Below are 14,537 nucleotides of genomic sequence, written 5' to 3'. Positions count from 1 at the left end.
AGGATAATGCGCCACAAATAGAAAATATGCCGGACTGTCAAGTTTACACTGCTACCCAATAGATGGCGCCAGTGTGTCCTCTCGTGAGAGGTTTCAAGAAACCCAGTTTTAAGAGGTCGCAAAAGTGTGAATGTGCCTTAATATTTTTATGGTAAAACGGCGTTCAGAAGTATGCTTGTGTCCATACGCTATCCGGTTATTTTGTTTATGCTTAAATATCTTTAATGATTTCTTTTCATTGTGCTCTTCATATGTTCTCCTGTTTGGACTAGCTTTTTAATTTAGTATTTAGTACAAGCCTCAATAATAATAATAATAAAAACGACTTACCTCGAAGGCGTAAGATTTGTTTCTCATGGTGGCCTGCACTACGCCGGTAATGCACCTCGGGTCGTCGTCGTAACTGATTTGCATGAGGTAGGTTGATTTTACGGCATTTTCACCCCTCCGAACAAAGCTATATTCTTCACAAGGAAAAAAAAAAAAAAAGGCACATTGCGGAGGTTTTTACGGTCATGATGATGCACTTGTTTTTGTTACTGGTTTACAGAAGCAATTCAATGAAGACGCTCGCTGCAACAGTGTCGTCTGCTATCAAAGCAAAGCGGAATGTCATACTTCAGAAATGGCTTTCCTCGTTGCAATACGACACAGAGACGACAAGAACATCATAATTAGATATCAAGAAGTTAGATTGCTTACAAAAAAATTATTGACTTACTTGTAAGCAAAAATCTAGCCTCATGTGGAGCCTCCATGCATTAGCCCATAGCAATGCCCTTAGCAACGATTTGTATGAAGAGTATTTCTTTGAACCCAGACGACATGTTGTGACAGTTTCCCCGCAGACGCTGGAGGCCTTTCAAACGAAAAAAAAAAACAAAAAAAAAACGGTCGTTTTCACAGACTTGCAGCTCGCTGAGGTGTCGTCCAACGTGGAGCTGTTGCACTGGAGCTTTCTGATCGCCTTGGAAATTGATTAAAAGTATTGCTACGTCTCACGCGTCAATCAGGTTGAAAACACGGTAGGCACCGGGAATAACGTGTCGGAACGCTTAAACGTCTGTCTCCCGTCGTACCTAAGTAACTGAAAAAGAACAGTGATCATAATCAACTCGTCTGCGTCCTAATAGGCGCCCAACTCGGTCAGAAAGTCTCAGCGCACCTCCCGCACTTGGTAGCTACGACCAACGTGATAAGCGAAGCACTTTCACGTAGCCGTATCAAGGTAACAGAGATCTTCGCTATCTTCAGTTTCAATTGAACGTTTCGAATAACCATGTTCCTTGCACACGACGCAGATGCTATCTCGAGCTCCGAGGCCACTGTACGCGCGGAATGCCCAACCATTCGGCTTCTTGAGACTGTAGTTCCACACCACGGTGTAGATGTTATTTTACAACGCCTACACACATGTAGATGTTACATGCTCACTGCATTCGCGGTACACGGATCTACTTACCCATCTCTGAGGGCTGTAGGTGCGACGACGAAGATAACAGCGGGGAAAGGCGTCATCAAAACTTAGAACGCAAGGAAAAAATCCACGGAGAACCGTTACAATATGGCGCCGGGATGTTTGTAAACATACTCTCGTTACCGTGCTCTGGTTCCCCGGTTTCGAAACAAAAATGCGTTTAGCATATTTAAAATTATTTTCGCAACGTAGATAGCTTGATCAATTGAGTATATATATTCCCATTTTTTCTTTAAGTTAAATTGAGAGCTTAATGACTTCGCAATGAAGCACACTCTCATACTCTCGCAGATCAGCATAGGTTTGCTTCACCGAAAGACACCGCTGTATTGCAGGGAAAGGTGCTCGCTGGCATTGGCACAGGTGAAAATGTCCTGTCCAAATTCCCCTTCCGACAATACAGTACATATGCACTGTTAAGGTATTGGTTGTGGGGGTGGCTTGTCTGTGGCCAGGAAGGCACACAAAGTCAGTTAAAAATGATTATTATGGAATAAAAATACTGGAAAGCAGCCTCAGACACAAGGATGAAGTAAAGGCACTAACACAACAAAACAATGGATGACCTTCATGTGTAGTTTGTTTTATGAAAAGGAAGCATTTTAGTCTTATTACATTAACACAAACACACATGCCAACCAGGCAGCTGGCAATCAGAGGGATAGAGCCTTACAATGTGGCAGTGCTAAACTCCAATTTATGAATAAAGAATTTTTTTTTTTTTCACTTTGTTTTGTAAGAGAGGTTGTTTTCCATCATGATTAGTTTCGCTCTTACCAACTATCCCCATCTACCACCCTACTTCGGCTAGTTACACTTGAAAAATCTGCAATGGCAAGAGGAATGCTAGCGAGTTCATTTCATTGCCAGAAAATTGATGGCGTTGTCTCACGTGGTAAGAACAATGCACGCTCATGAATGGACTGTGTGAGACCATCAAAGTGCAGGCAGTGACTCTACTTGATATTCTGGGGACTGAACACAACTGCCTCAGGCTACTCTTAGAGAGAACCATAGCGGAGGTCAAGGAACCGGTACAGCAACACAAGCCCAGTTTACCTATGATATGCAGGTCTTCCATTCCCTTTGTAACAATATACAGGACACCAGATTGTGGGTTAGTACTTGAATTTCAGCATCGAAATACACGTGAAAATATATTCCTGGTCTCGCAACATTCAAGGGAATAATGTATCTCGTTACATTTTCAACTGGGCTTGTCATGTCATCGTCCCAACTACCGAAATAGTTATCTTCACCAAATGCTTCATCAGCTTGCACAAGCAGCTGACACCAGTTGAGAACAAGCTAAAAGATCGTGAGGAGATACTTTGTAAAATGGCAGGACGGCGGCTTCTGTGATACTACAAAGCCAGTTTCCTTTAGACAATATAACATAAGATTATCATATCAACCAAGTATGCCTCCACGGTGTAGCCCTCGAGCTTGATCGGGGATGCCAAGCTTCTTTGCTTTGCACTGCGCGCTCGCACAAAGCTCCACCGCTTCACCAGACATGCTTGCATGAAGCTTCACACTTTACACGACAGCACTACGGCAAAGCATCTTAATTTTTGCGGGAGGTGGGGAGGGGGGGGGGGGGCGGCTCAACATTTTGCAGACCGGTATTTTCAGACTTCGAAAATATTCAAAATTACCGAATAGTCCTATTCGATTCAAAGTGTGAATCGATTACGGCATTATTCGCTTCAATATTTAAAAGTTATGAATATTTGCACAACCGTTGTCTTCAGCATTATTTACAATTTACAAGGAAGCTGCTATCATGTCTACCTTTCACGGGATCTTCCGAATCTTTTGTTCAAATCGTGATTATAAACTTTTGGACTTCGACCCAACGGAAACTATCCATCTGCACACTCCGCAAGGACAATTCACTGAGGCGGTCATTGGCCATCATTGATCGAAGTCTGTGTTATGTCAATCTGGGCCTACAAAGAGATTGTTCACCCGTGCAGTTTGTAAACATAAAAAAAATAAAAATCTAGAATGGGTACATGAACACCTAGAAATGAGCCTTGAAGCTTTTCTCAGACTACAGTTTTGGAATGTTTCTTACAGAAGCCTTCCTTTTCGGAAAATAATTCTAGTTCATCGGGGAAATCGTCCGACAGACCAGATTTATCCATTGCCTGGAATCACCACTGTTTCAACGAAAGTGTGCCGCGGTCGGCAATAAAAAGTAAACTGTAGGCAGACTTTGCTGTAAGCAATGAAACGAGTTTTAAGTGAATGCAGAAGGTTGTCAATCATGCCAATATTGGTATCACAGTGCAAGTTCAGTAAGGCATCTTGAGGGTGAAGGTTGCCATTTGTGCCGATCGGTTTGCTTTCTTATGATTGTTGCTTTGTACGTAGTTCCCAATGTTTCCTTCGCTGCCTGTTTCATTTCATTGAATCTTTTCCTTAAACCGGATACATAATCACTCAATGATTTCGTCAGGTTTACAGCTTCATTCAATGTGAGCGTCTGATTATGTAGCGTTCTGATGGCATTGAAGCATTGCAACACTCTATCCCTGAATTAAGCTACGACTGTTGCAGTCATACCCATAGTCTTCAACCATAACCCATGTCTCTGCTAGTTCTTCCTAACCTTCAGACCCTCAAGGCGACCCTAATTTCTTGAGCGAACAGAGCTTCATAGCATCCGCTCGGGCTGACCACCACGAGTCTTGGAGTCGCATGGGCATGAATACCGTATCACTCTGTTTCAAATCAAGCCTGCAGAATATTCCGGCGAAGGGTCGACGCAGAAAAAAAATGTATGTACGCTGTACGCAACGGTTAACACAGACCACTGTGCGTGTTCTGTGTCGAGTGCTCTCGTGCCAACGCCAGCTGCCATTGATTCAGCAATGGCCATAGGTTGTGATCAACCTGGCCGTGTTCCGAAATTTACCCAATCTCACTCTAGAGTAACAGTTTCATACCTTGGTGTTCGAAAACCTTTTTGCGTCTGGCGTTGCTCAGCTTGAAATGTCCCGTGACATGACCCGCAGGAGTAGCTGGGATCCAGTCGAGTAAGGTTTGGAACACGCCCCCTGTCAGGGGAGGATACCCTCACAGAGGGCCCTATTCATTTGAGCAGTTAAATATGGGTAATCTGGCCCTGCCCCTGGGCGACAAGAGCAACATGGTGAAATGCTGGCCTGTTACATGGAGGCGCCAATTGTATTGCCGGATAATGCATTATCCGGCACCTTGACTCAACCTTTACAAACAAGTGTTCTCGAATTTTCTGGTGACAAGGAATCCTAGCAACCTTCAAAAGGTGCTATGGAACCCACCTTTCCCTTGCGCCCCTTCCACACTCCTTGATACTGCAGCATTCATGCTGCACCAGGCACGTCATGATTTACCGCTTTGTACCATCGTGCTCACAAAAGTTTCAGTGCTTTGCTCCGCCACGCATGCATCACGCTTCACCGCTATACACCGGTGCGTTGCGGCAGTGTATAGCAGTGAAGAAATACTTTGAAAATATTTGAAGTTGCCGAATACCCCTCACCAATTCAAAGTGCGAGTAGACTACGGCGTCATTCGCTTCAATATTCTGAATTTTAGAATATTTGTACAACCCTAAAATATGTCGTAAAGTAACGCTCAGGCATCTCTACAAATCCGGAGATCATTGCAAAAAAGTAGGAGATGGGCACTTGATATGCTATCGATGTTATCTCTATTTCCACTGTCCATATTTTTTTAGATGTTACAACATTTAGGGGTGGGCGCTTAGTGTACAATCAGAGGATGCTGGGTATTTCATGGTATACATAGCATTTGAGTAGAAATATGCAGTTCTTCACTTTCCCATAAAAAAATGAAATATATATATTTGGGTGCTTGCGGAATTCAAAAGACCAGCCTATGAAACCTGGTTTGGGAACCCTGGGTGTATAATGTTCACCTGTCTGTAAAAAGCTTCTCAAAGCAAGTTTTAAGAAAATAAAACTGAACCATCTAGAATGGCCCAAGCTGAAAAAGGCTACCAAATATTCCGTTTGTAGCATTCATGATTAGGCACTGAACTTTTCGCTTGATGCTTTGATTGATTTTGTTTCTTTTTATGGGAAAAAGTGCACATCAACAATGGAAATCAGCGACATGGTTTGCAAGCCACCCAACCAATGGTGTGTGAGCCCCCCTATGGCTGAAAAAGACGAAGAGAACACAGACACAGCGCTCACTTACGACTGAAAATTTTACTTCTGCATGGTACAGTAAGTAAACATAAAAAGAAGCAGACAGATACCATTTCAAAATGACCAACGAACTAGCCCAACTACACAATTTGTTGCAGTTCTTCTATGGCCCTGAATTCGTTCCTTACCACGAGAAAAGTGATGATTTTTCAAGCATCTCTGCAGATCCCTTCATTTTTAAAGCTATTTGGCACAAACCATAAAATCCCGAGGTATGTACTTCCCAGTCAGCAACATTCACTTGTATCCCGCCACAGCTAACTAGCCGCATTTGTGTCGAGGCCATCACTGATCCCAACACTACTATTACTAGAAGTAGTCTATCTTTCGGTGTTCAAAAAGTAAAGCAAATCAAGCCAAAAATAGGGGTGGACTACCTTTTGAGATCTTAGAGTAGAGTATTATGACATCAAAATGCAGGCACTGAGATGCTCTTTAGAAATAAACAAACTTTGAAATAACGGATTAGAAAGGTTCTTGTAGGAAAGCTCTTCATTCTAGCTCATAATGGCTGGGATTGCACATAGGGGAAAAGAGACACTAACTGCCGAATTCACAAACCTTTATTCCAATTGAGGCACCCCCCCACTTCCTCAAGGAAGGCACGAGGGACGGCACTGGCCAATCGCGAGGACGGCTAAGCAGCCTAGGCCGCCTATTTGTCGTCGCGACTGGCCCCTCCCCAGCACCGGCCCTCACACCTTCCTTGAGGAAGTGGAGGGGCGCCTCAATTGAAATGAGGTTTGTGAATTCGGCGGTAACTTAGCTAGTGCTAGGGTCCGGCAAATTGGAGACATACACCTCCCCACTGGCCACAGGCTCCACATCTTAAACACCTGTGGCCTTCGAAAGGTTAGAATGGGGCACAGCACCCACCAAGGATAGAATTACCATAAAGTTTTGCGAGTGCCTTGCCGAGCGCAAATGCAAGACGCTAGATGCCGCGGACACGGCACACGTGGTACTGGTCAGTAGCCAGCTTGTCGAGGTTGACCATGTTGCCTCGGTTGAGAAGAGGTACTGAAACATCAGCGAATGAATTAATTCATAGCATAAAACAAAGTTGGGTTGTGACCACTCCTTGGAACCACACAGGACACACATGTCTAACTGGGAAGCAGCCAATGAACATTATAGGTTTAGGTAGGGGTCAGTATTTTAGATCTAATTGTGCAGCTATATTTTTTTGTGTGTGGGTGTGTACGTGCAGGGAGTGGGGTTGTTAACTCATTGCAAATGTTTTATGGGGCTGGTTGCTTATTATTGGGGTCCACTTTCGTTTAGTCAGGGGAGGATCTAACTGTAAACACAGACATCAAGGTGCAGTACTCGCGCTCGCCTTCTGAGTTAAATTTCTGTTCTCCTTGGGGACCGGTCCTCGTGTGCCAAGTTCACTGTGGTTTTAAGAAGTGATTTGAATAGTTTCTTATCAAAAATGTTTCAGAACTTCCCAATGCATAGAGGCAGTTTCAAACTCTGTCAGTTTAAAACTGCCTTCTATACATGTTACTTTCACAAATGGTATACTCTTTTTTTAATCTATCTTGTTATATTCCTGACATAATTACTTATTTTTTTGGATTTTCGAACTTTCAAGGAACTTACCGACCTAAACACATGCTTTTTTGACCTGTCTACAACTGTATCCATCGCTGAGTGCTTATAAAAGAACAGGTGTAATAGAATACATTTCACTGAAAAAGAAAAAAGATAAATTTTCTGGCGTATATTAACTGATAAAAACCAAATATTGGATACTAGGAAGAAGCCGAGAGACGGTCGCTCGAGAGCTATTGGAAGCTTTCTTTATCAAAAAAAGTGGGACGGCATGTGTCAGCGACACTTCTATTGTTCTTCATTGTAATGAATTTCAGTTTTTGAATGATCGGGTGAAAAATTAATCAACTTTTACGTGGTGCTGCTTTGCTTGTCGTGTGTATATATGTGTTCGATTTTCCAGAATAAAACTAGTTGAAAGTTAGCGCCTGTCCTGTTTACTTCTTGTCCTTGTTTCTGTTGCGCTATTTTATATGTTTTACTAAGATGAACCAACTAGCCCAACAACGTACCTTACCAAATATTGGATTTCGAAATAAAAACCAATAAATGTATGCCGAATTCAAAAAAAAATAAATAAATAAATAAAAACCGAAAACGCTGATCTTGTTCAGTGTTTTCGGAGTTAACTTTTTTTGCTCGAATTCGAGGGTATTTCTTTTTCGATGTTTAATTTTTTCCAAAGATTCTGTGTTTTTGTGTAAATTGGTTGAAGTCATAACCAATTTACACAAACAACACCGAATCTGCACAAAAAATTACCACCCCCCCCCCCCAAAAAAAACAAGTACCCTCAAATTCGAGAAAAAAAATACTCAGAAAACACAGAACCCAAGTTATCGGTAGGTTGTGACTTTCCAGTTTTAACCTAAAAATACTGAGAAACATCAGCCGATGACGAAAATGCAAAATCGGTTATAACAGAAAAACACCGTTTTTGGGGACGATTTAGCGCTAGGCGATTACTATTTTGGTTGAAACCCCTAATTCTAGGCATTTGCTGAGCCTGTTTTGCTACCAAGAATTAAGCAAACTGGGGTCTCCAATCAGCGGGATCGCTGACCTTGGAGCACAAGGGCCCGAGAGGTGGGTTAGACGGTTACTACCAACAGTCACAACGCCCTTGTTGGTTCATGTCAGAGGACGGCAGATAAAAAAGCAACTTGTCCCAAACCAGTTTTTTTTTTTTCACCGATCATCGCTGTTTTTAGCGTCTACATCATACAACAAGTCGAAAGCAGGGTTGTGCAGTATCGCAATACAAATGTATTGCAATAGTATTTCAGAAATACATTTAGTGTCTGTAGTTCTGTATTGCAACACTTTCTTTTTCACCACTATCTGTACTTCTGTATCGAAATGCATTTGGGATGTTTCTCAGTACCGCAATACAATCAAGATGGGATGTATTTCGTTACATTTCTTGAGAAATAACCCCCACCTCTGGATAAAGAAGATAACTTTTTTTGTTTTGCTAGAGAAGGCCAGAGAGCGTTATGAGGGGTATGCTGTGCATTTGCTATCATGCGAACCTAGGTTTGTTCGGAACTATTTGTGTCGGATCTTAGCAACCCCCTTCTTTATTCTGCAAAACTGAAGAATGTTTTCCACCATGCTTCTGCCACACCCCCCCCCCCCCCCCCAAAAAAAAAAAAAAATCTTGACTTTTTTTTTTTTTAAGGGGACGCTGGGGCATTGTTACTATGCTGACCAACGTTCATTCCAATTCCCAGAAACATTTGTCTATGCGACCTCTTCTCTATTCTGCGAAGATAAAAAATGTGCTGTGAGCGGCGCATTTCTTAGTGAAGAAATGTGGTTCCCAGCTGTGAAAGTACTGTTTCTTTGATTTAATATGAACCAACTGTTGAGCAGCTATTTTTTTTTTTTTTTTTGCCAACATGACGTTGCATTTGAATGGGCAATGGCTCACAGGTGGGCTATTTGAGAAGCTCCTGCTCCTCAAGTGTAACCGAGTTTGGCACTTGCATGTCTTTCTTTTGTATTGCTTCAGTGTAAAACAACAGACAAAGCAAGAATGATTTTCATTGCACCTCCTGACTAATTTGTTGCCTATGATATGACAGTTGGCACCTCAAGCAAATTGGAAAAATGTATTTCAGTATCTGTATTTCTGCCATCTCTAAGAGGTATTCCTGCATTTGTATTTCCAAATACATTTTGCTCCTTGTTAAAATGTATTTCCGATGCATATCACAATACATTTTTACAGATATATATAAGTATCACTATTTTAGCTATTTTGATGTATCCCAGCATTTGTATTCCCAAGTACATTAAGTACTTTGGCCCAACTCTGGTCAAAAGACACCAATGTTTGAAAAATAAATAAACAATGAAAAACATCCGCCGATTTTTCTCATAAATAAACACCGGAGGATATACGGCCTAGTTATAGGTTATTTATATTTACTAAGTAAAATTCATTTTGGGTGTGTTTGTGGTATAAAAGTACAATCAAAACTCAATGTAGCTCCTTAATGTTTTCAATTAATCAATAAACTGGAAACTAAAAATAAAGCCTTTTTTTTTTGCTTTAGATGAGTGGAGACTGTTGTGAAGAGGCCATCGAGGCTTTGTTACCTTGCAGACCAGGATCTGATCAGAACATTGTCTTTGTACATGAGGACCCTCAGGGTATAATTAATTGATTACGCAAAATCTTAACGGCTTATGATAAGCGCAGCTTGCCATGAGTTATCTGCCATTTTGTGGTTTATGACGAGTGCACCTCATCACATACTGTTTTGTTCCTTTTGCAAGGTTTGCAACAAGGTCAGTGAATAAAAACAGTGTGAATTATCTTTATGATAGAATAATAAATATAAGAAACTGTTTCATATAAGGTCTGCTTAAAAAATGTAAAGCATTATAAGGTTAATCAACAGGAGATGCTATTTTCTATTTTAAAAGAATAACAAATGTTTTCCATGAAACTTCATCTAGATTCTGAACATCTAAGGCACTGCAAGCACAAGCTTTACAGGTGTGCTCTGCACTTTCGTGCCATATCGATGGAGGGGAGCAGAGTTTATGCTTTCAAATACTATCAATAGATAAGAGAACAGCGATTCCTTCCATCGTGACGTCACAAGATCATTACTGAAAAGGCAACCTCACCATATCAGAGCATGGGGACACCTCAAGATAATTTAGGAGGACCAAAAACTGATGTGGAGATGAAGTTAACATTGACAATTGTGCAAGCTGGATGACCATAGTAAAAGAAGCAATGCGTAAAGCATGGACAAAGATTAGAAGACAAACAAACCACAGAACACCATTTTTATCGGCAACTGTCGAGAGCGTATTTACAGGCACTAACATAATGCTCCACGGCCCTCCGCCCAAATCGACAGGTGCTAACTGATTGGACATCATTTGAAAAGCTCATCCACAAATGCAAGTGAGTGTAGCAATTGTTCTTTTGGTCTGTGTTGCTTGCATACTATATGTAAAAAGTAATATATATGGCTGGAGTGATCTTTCTTGGTATCATGAATACCTGGTTGTCAATAACACAGAATATGACATTTAGAATATCTCAAAGTATGCATAATGTGATACCAGTAGCGGAGCTAGCTGTAGAATTCTCTGGAAAGAGTAACACCTGCACAAGGCAAGCTTGAAGGTTCTGTCAAACTACATTAGTGATGGGTGTTACCTTGTGGAATCGAAAGGTGCAGCTTTGTTTTTGCAAAGCATCAGCAACCTGCGTCAGGACGCAGATGGCCGAAAGCAATGTTTGGTGCTTCTGTTGGGAGATGGAGCAATGTGCTGCAATTAGAAAAACCCGTGATGGCGAGTCCGACGAGGCTGAAGATAATCTTGCTGTAACACAGCTTTCTTCTAATATTGCCACACACGTCGCTGAGCGAGCGCGTACGTGGCCAAATGGTTACTGCACTTGATTGTAGCGCAGAAGATTTGGGTTTGATTCCAGGCAGCGGAATGTTCTTTTATTTATTCTTTCTACTTGGCGTTCTCGCAAATTCGAGAAATTTCTTGTCTGATCAAGCTACGAATGTTCTACGCACCGAAATGTCTAGGCCGAATGTTCCAGAGACCCACGCGACTACAAAAGGGACTCCGCATGGCGAGCGAAGTCAGTCTCTTCCTAGCGCTCAATCCTGCTGCTTCGACGCCTGCGACGCTAGCCTTTCTCTATTTTGTTTTGGGCACAAGTTTGCCCCATTCAGCGTTTAGTTTTGTCAGTTATTCGCCGCCTCACCATTTGTTATTCGTGACAATATAGCCATGCACGCAGACATGAAAGCCACAACAGAAAAACGCAATTGGGGTCGAGACACCCTGCCATAGACCCGTTGCTCCACAGTGCGGTCTACTTTCCGTGATGTGCTGTGCCATCTCTCAACATGAGAACGAAACACAACCCTCCACCGATAACTGAAAATCTTGCATATATTCTTCCGATTTTTCGCACAAACAAATCAGTGCCTTTAACTTTCACATGGTAACATCCACCACTGCAACACACCTGTGACAAAATATGAAGCTCGCTGCACCCAGACTATTATTTTTTGCTTCATTTTACAGCAAACCCCGCTACTGTGGCAACCTACATTTTGGGATCTGTTTTGTTTCATCGACAGACATCTCATCGACAACTTTTAATCAAACGACATATTGACATACATTTCGTCGACACTGACATGCCATCGACAATCGTTCCGCTAACCGTACGGTGTTCTGATGTTTCGTTGTGCATGTCACTGGGACACGCATTAACTTACCCGGCCCGCCCGTCTACGTCATTTCGCAGCGACCGTCTGTGGCGGCTCACTACAGAAATATTAACATACCTGGCCCACCCACTGATCTCCACTAGAGGGGGCTGGATGGTGCATTGAGCAAACAAGTATGAAGCCACCAGAGGTGAGCGGCTTGTCCCGGAAGTGAGCGCTTGGCAGGCTTTGTAACCCTTCCGAGTGCTGGTTCGAAAAGCGTCGAGGGCGCTGGATTTTCGCTTGTTCCCTCAAGAGAGCCTGCTTGTTGCGCATTAAGAGCGCATGCAGACCCCAGAAGCATCATGGGAAGCCATTCAATGTAAACATTTTGAGATTCTAGTTGATAAAGTTGTGAATATGTCTCAAGTTCAAATGCCTCATTCTCGGAATTTAATCCAGAACGGGAGTATTAAAACCCAATCAAAGACACAAAAAAGCATGGTCCAAAATATCGACTGAATGCACTAGGAAGACCAGCGCACGCCCGACTTTCGGGACAAGAATCAAACTTCCGGTGGCTTCACTTGCGCCAGGCTCGGACAGCAGCTAAGCGCCATCCAGCCCCCTATAGTAGAGATCAGTGGGGCCACCCACTCAAGCTGCTGAGCGGCAACATTCTGCAGGGAGTCACTACAGAAAAAAAAGCTTATCTGAGCTGTCGATGTAACAAACTGTCGATGAAACGAACTGTCAATGAAACGTCGTTCAATGAACTGACTGCCCCCCATATTTCAGTATCAGGATTTCTCCTTCAAATAAAACATATTTAAAGATACCTTGTCACCTATTTTTTTGGTCACACATATTTGAGTCGTTTTGCAATGCTCTTTTTATAAATGTATTTTAGTATCAGTACTTTAGCTGTCACTGCTGTGTATTCCAGTATTCGTCATTTCAAATGCTTTTTAGGTTATATCTGCCCAACCTTGTCACTCAATGAACAGCATTCCAGAGGTATCATGAATACCTGGCTACCAATAACACCGAAGATGACATCTAGTCACAAGGGGCATGTCACATGTAACTCAAAAGGACAGTGCACCAGGGGTGAAGGTTCCATGTACTTACGTCGACATTCATGATGGTAACGCCGAGGGCAACACCTTCCGTACTAGTAGGCGGTTCAGGGACAGCCTCTCATCCTCCCTGGCATGCCCGAAAGGCCCACCTCGTGGCACCAGCTTGAATACGAGCACGTGGCTCGCCAGGCCTTTCAGGGTGGACACAAGCTCCTGAAAAGTGGAAAGGACATTGACTTATGCATAGGACAAAGCAAAACTACCGTAAAATCCCGTAAGGATGCCCACCCAAAATGAAGAGATAAATTGGGAAAAACATGGGGTGGGCTATCCTTGGGAATACGACAGCAAAATTTATTAAAAAAAACGCGATAAGCCGCTGGGCTATCCGCTACAAACCACATAAAACGGGAACTGATACCGCGGATTGCGGACACGGCACATTTATATTTAAGATGCGATAAACACACAAGACTTTGCTAAGACATCCAGTGTCATGGTAAAAGGGGTTGAGGACGCAGCAGATTCGCTTTGCCGTGTTTTCACGATTTTAACGCGCAGGCTGATTTAGCTTTCAGATATTGGCCGGTTCTACTGCGCAGGTAAAATAATGAAGATTGAACACATACCTTATAGAACGGGTTTTATGAAACGAACGCCAACAAAGTTGTCACAGTGCGACGATGTTTCTTCGCTGTCCACAGAGGTGATCGCTTGCGCATGTACGCGCGAGTGCGCGTCGTCGGCTTTGGGAGGGTCGTCTTCCGAGCACCACTGCGAGCTCGTCGGGTCGCTGGGATTGCGAGGCCACGCAGTGCTGCTCCGTCCGTTATCTTTTCCCGCCAGCGGGACTTTGGTTTAAATAAGCCTCCAAGTGGATCTGCCATGACTCCCGTTGAAACAGTTCAAACCTGTGGTTCAAACAGTTCAAACAAGCCGCCCCGGCAACCTGAGAACCGTTGAAAACAGCGAGGCCAGTGTGGCGCCAGTGGGCAAGTCATTCGTGAAGCTATCATGATATAGGATGGTCGAGAAATAAACCAGTTAGCTGGGTTTGAGACGTCCCTTTTTGTGTCCGATCTTTTTACTAAAATGTCTCAGGTGTTATACGACATAATTATCATCATCATCACCACCACCCGAACGGATTCCCTACGAGCGGTTTTCCCTACGCTGGCGTTGTCCCCAGATCTAGGCACGGGCAGATCTGTGGATAGGCGCTCGCATGCCTGTGTGCCTGCCGCTCAAGCCAGGCATGCTCGTTTCTTGTTAAATTATTTGAGTTTCGTTTTCTTAAAAATTGACGTTAGCGCTCCTAGCAAAATATAAAGCCTTAAAAACTATTGGGCTAGGTATATAAATGTTTTATAAAAATAAAACAAAAAACTCGGCACTTTTAGTTTGATTAATTAACGCTTAAGTTGTTTTCGAATAATTATAGTTTATTAAATAGGACATATTTATATTTTTTGCATAGCCAACACAATCC

At 42.7% G+C, this 14,537-nt stretch overlaps 1 long non-coding RNA gene across 2 annotated transcripts; it reads right to left on the bottom strand.

Annotated features, from left to right (window-relative positions):
* Positions 1-5,490: 5,490 nt before the first annotated feature.
* Positions 5,491-14,167, bottom strand: LOC115314466. Of its 2 annotated transcripts, XR_006078358.1 has the most exons (4): positions 13,678-14,167; positions 13,098-13,261; positions 11,148-11,151; positions 6,000-7,397 (listed from the first exon to the last, which is right to left on the bottom strand). It is a non-coding gene; the product is annotated as an uncharacterized LOC115314466 (long non-coding RNA). The 2 variants fall into 2 exon arrangements; XR_003917543.4 differs by lacking the exon at positions 11,148-11,151 and having other exon boundaries at positions 5,491-6,723; positions 13,678-14,166.
* Between the last annotated feature and the right edge of the window lie 370 nt (positions 14,168-14,537).

This window comes from Ixodes scapularis, unplaced genomic scaffold (genome assembly GCF_016920785.2).
Source record: "Ixodes scapularis isolate PalLabHiFi unplaced genomic scaffold, ASM1692078v2 PGA_scaffold5__190_contigs__length_132052651, whole genome shotgun sequence".
Classification (NCBI taxonomy): Eukaryota; Metazoa; Arthropoda; class Arachnida; order Ixodida; family Ixodidae; genus Ixodes; species Ixodes scapularis.
Note: the sequence above shows the minus strand (reverse complement) of the source record. Positions and strands in the feature narration are given on the sequence as shown.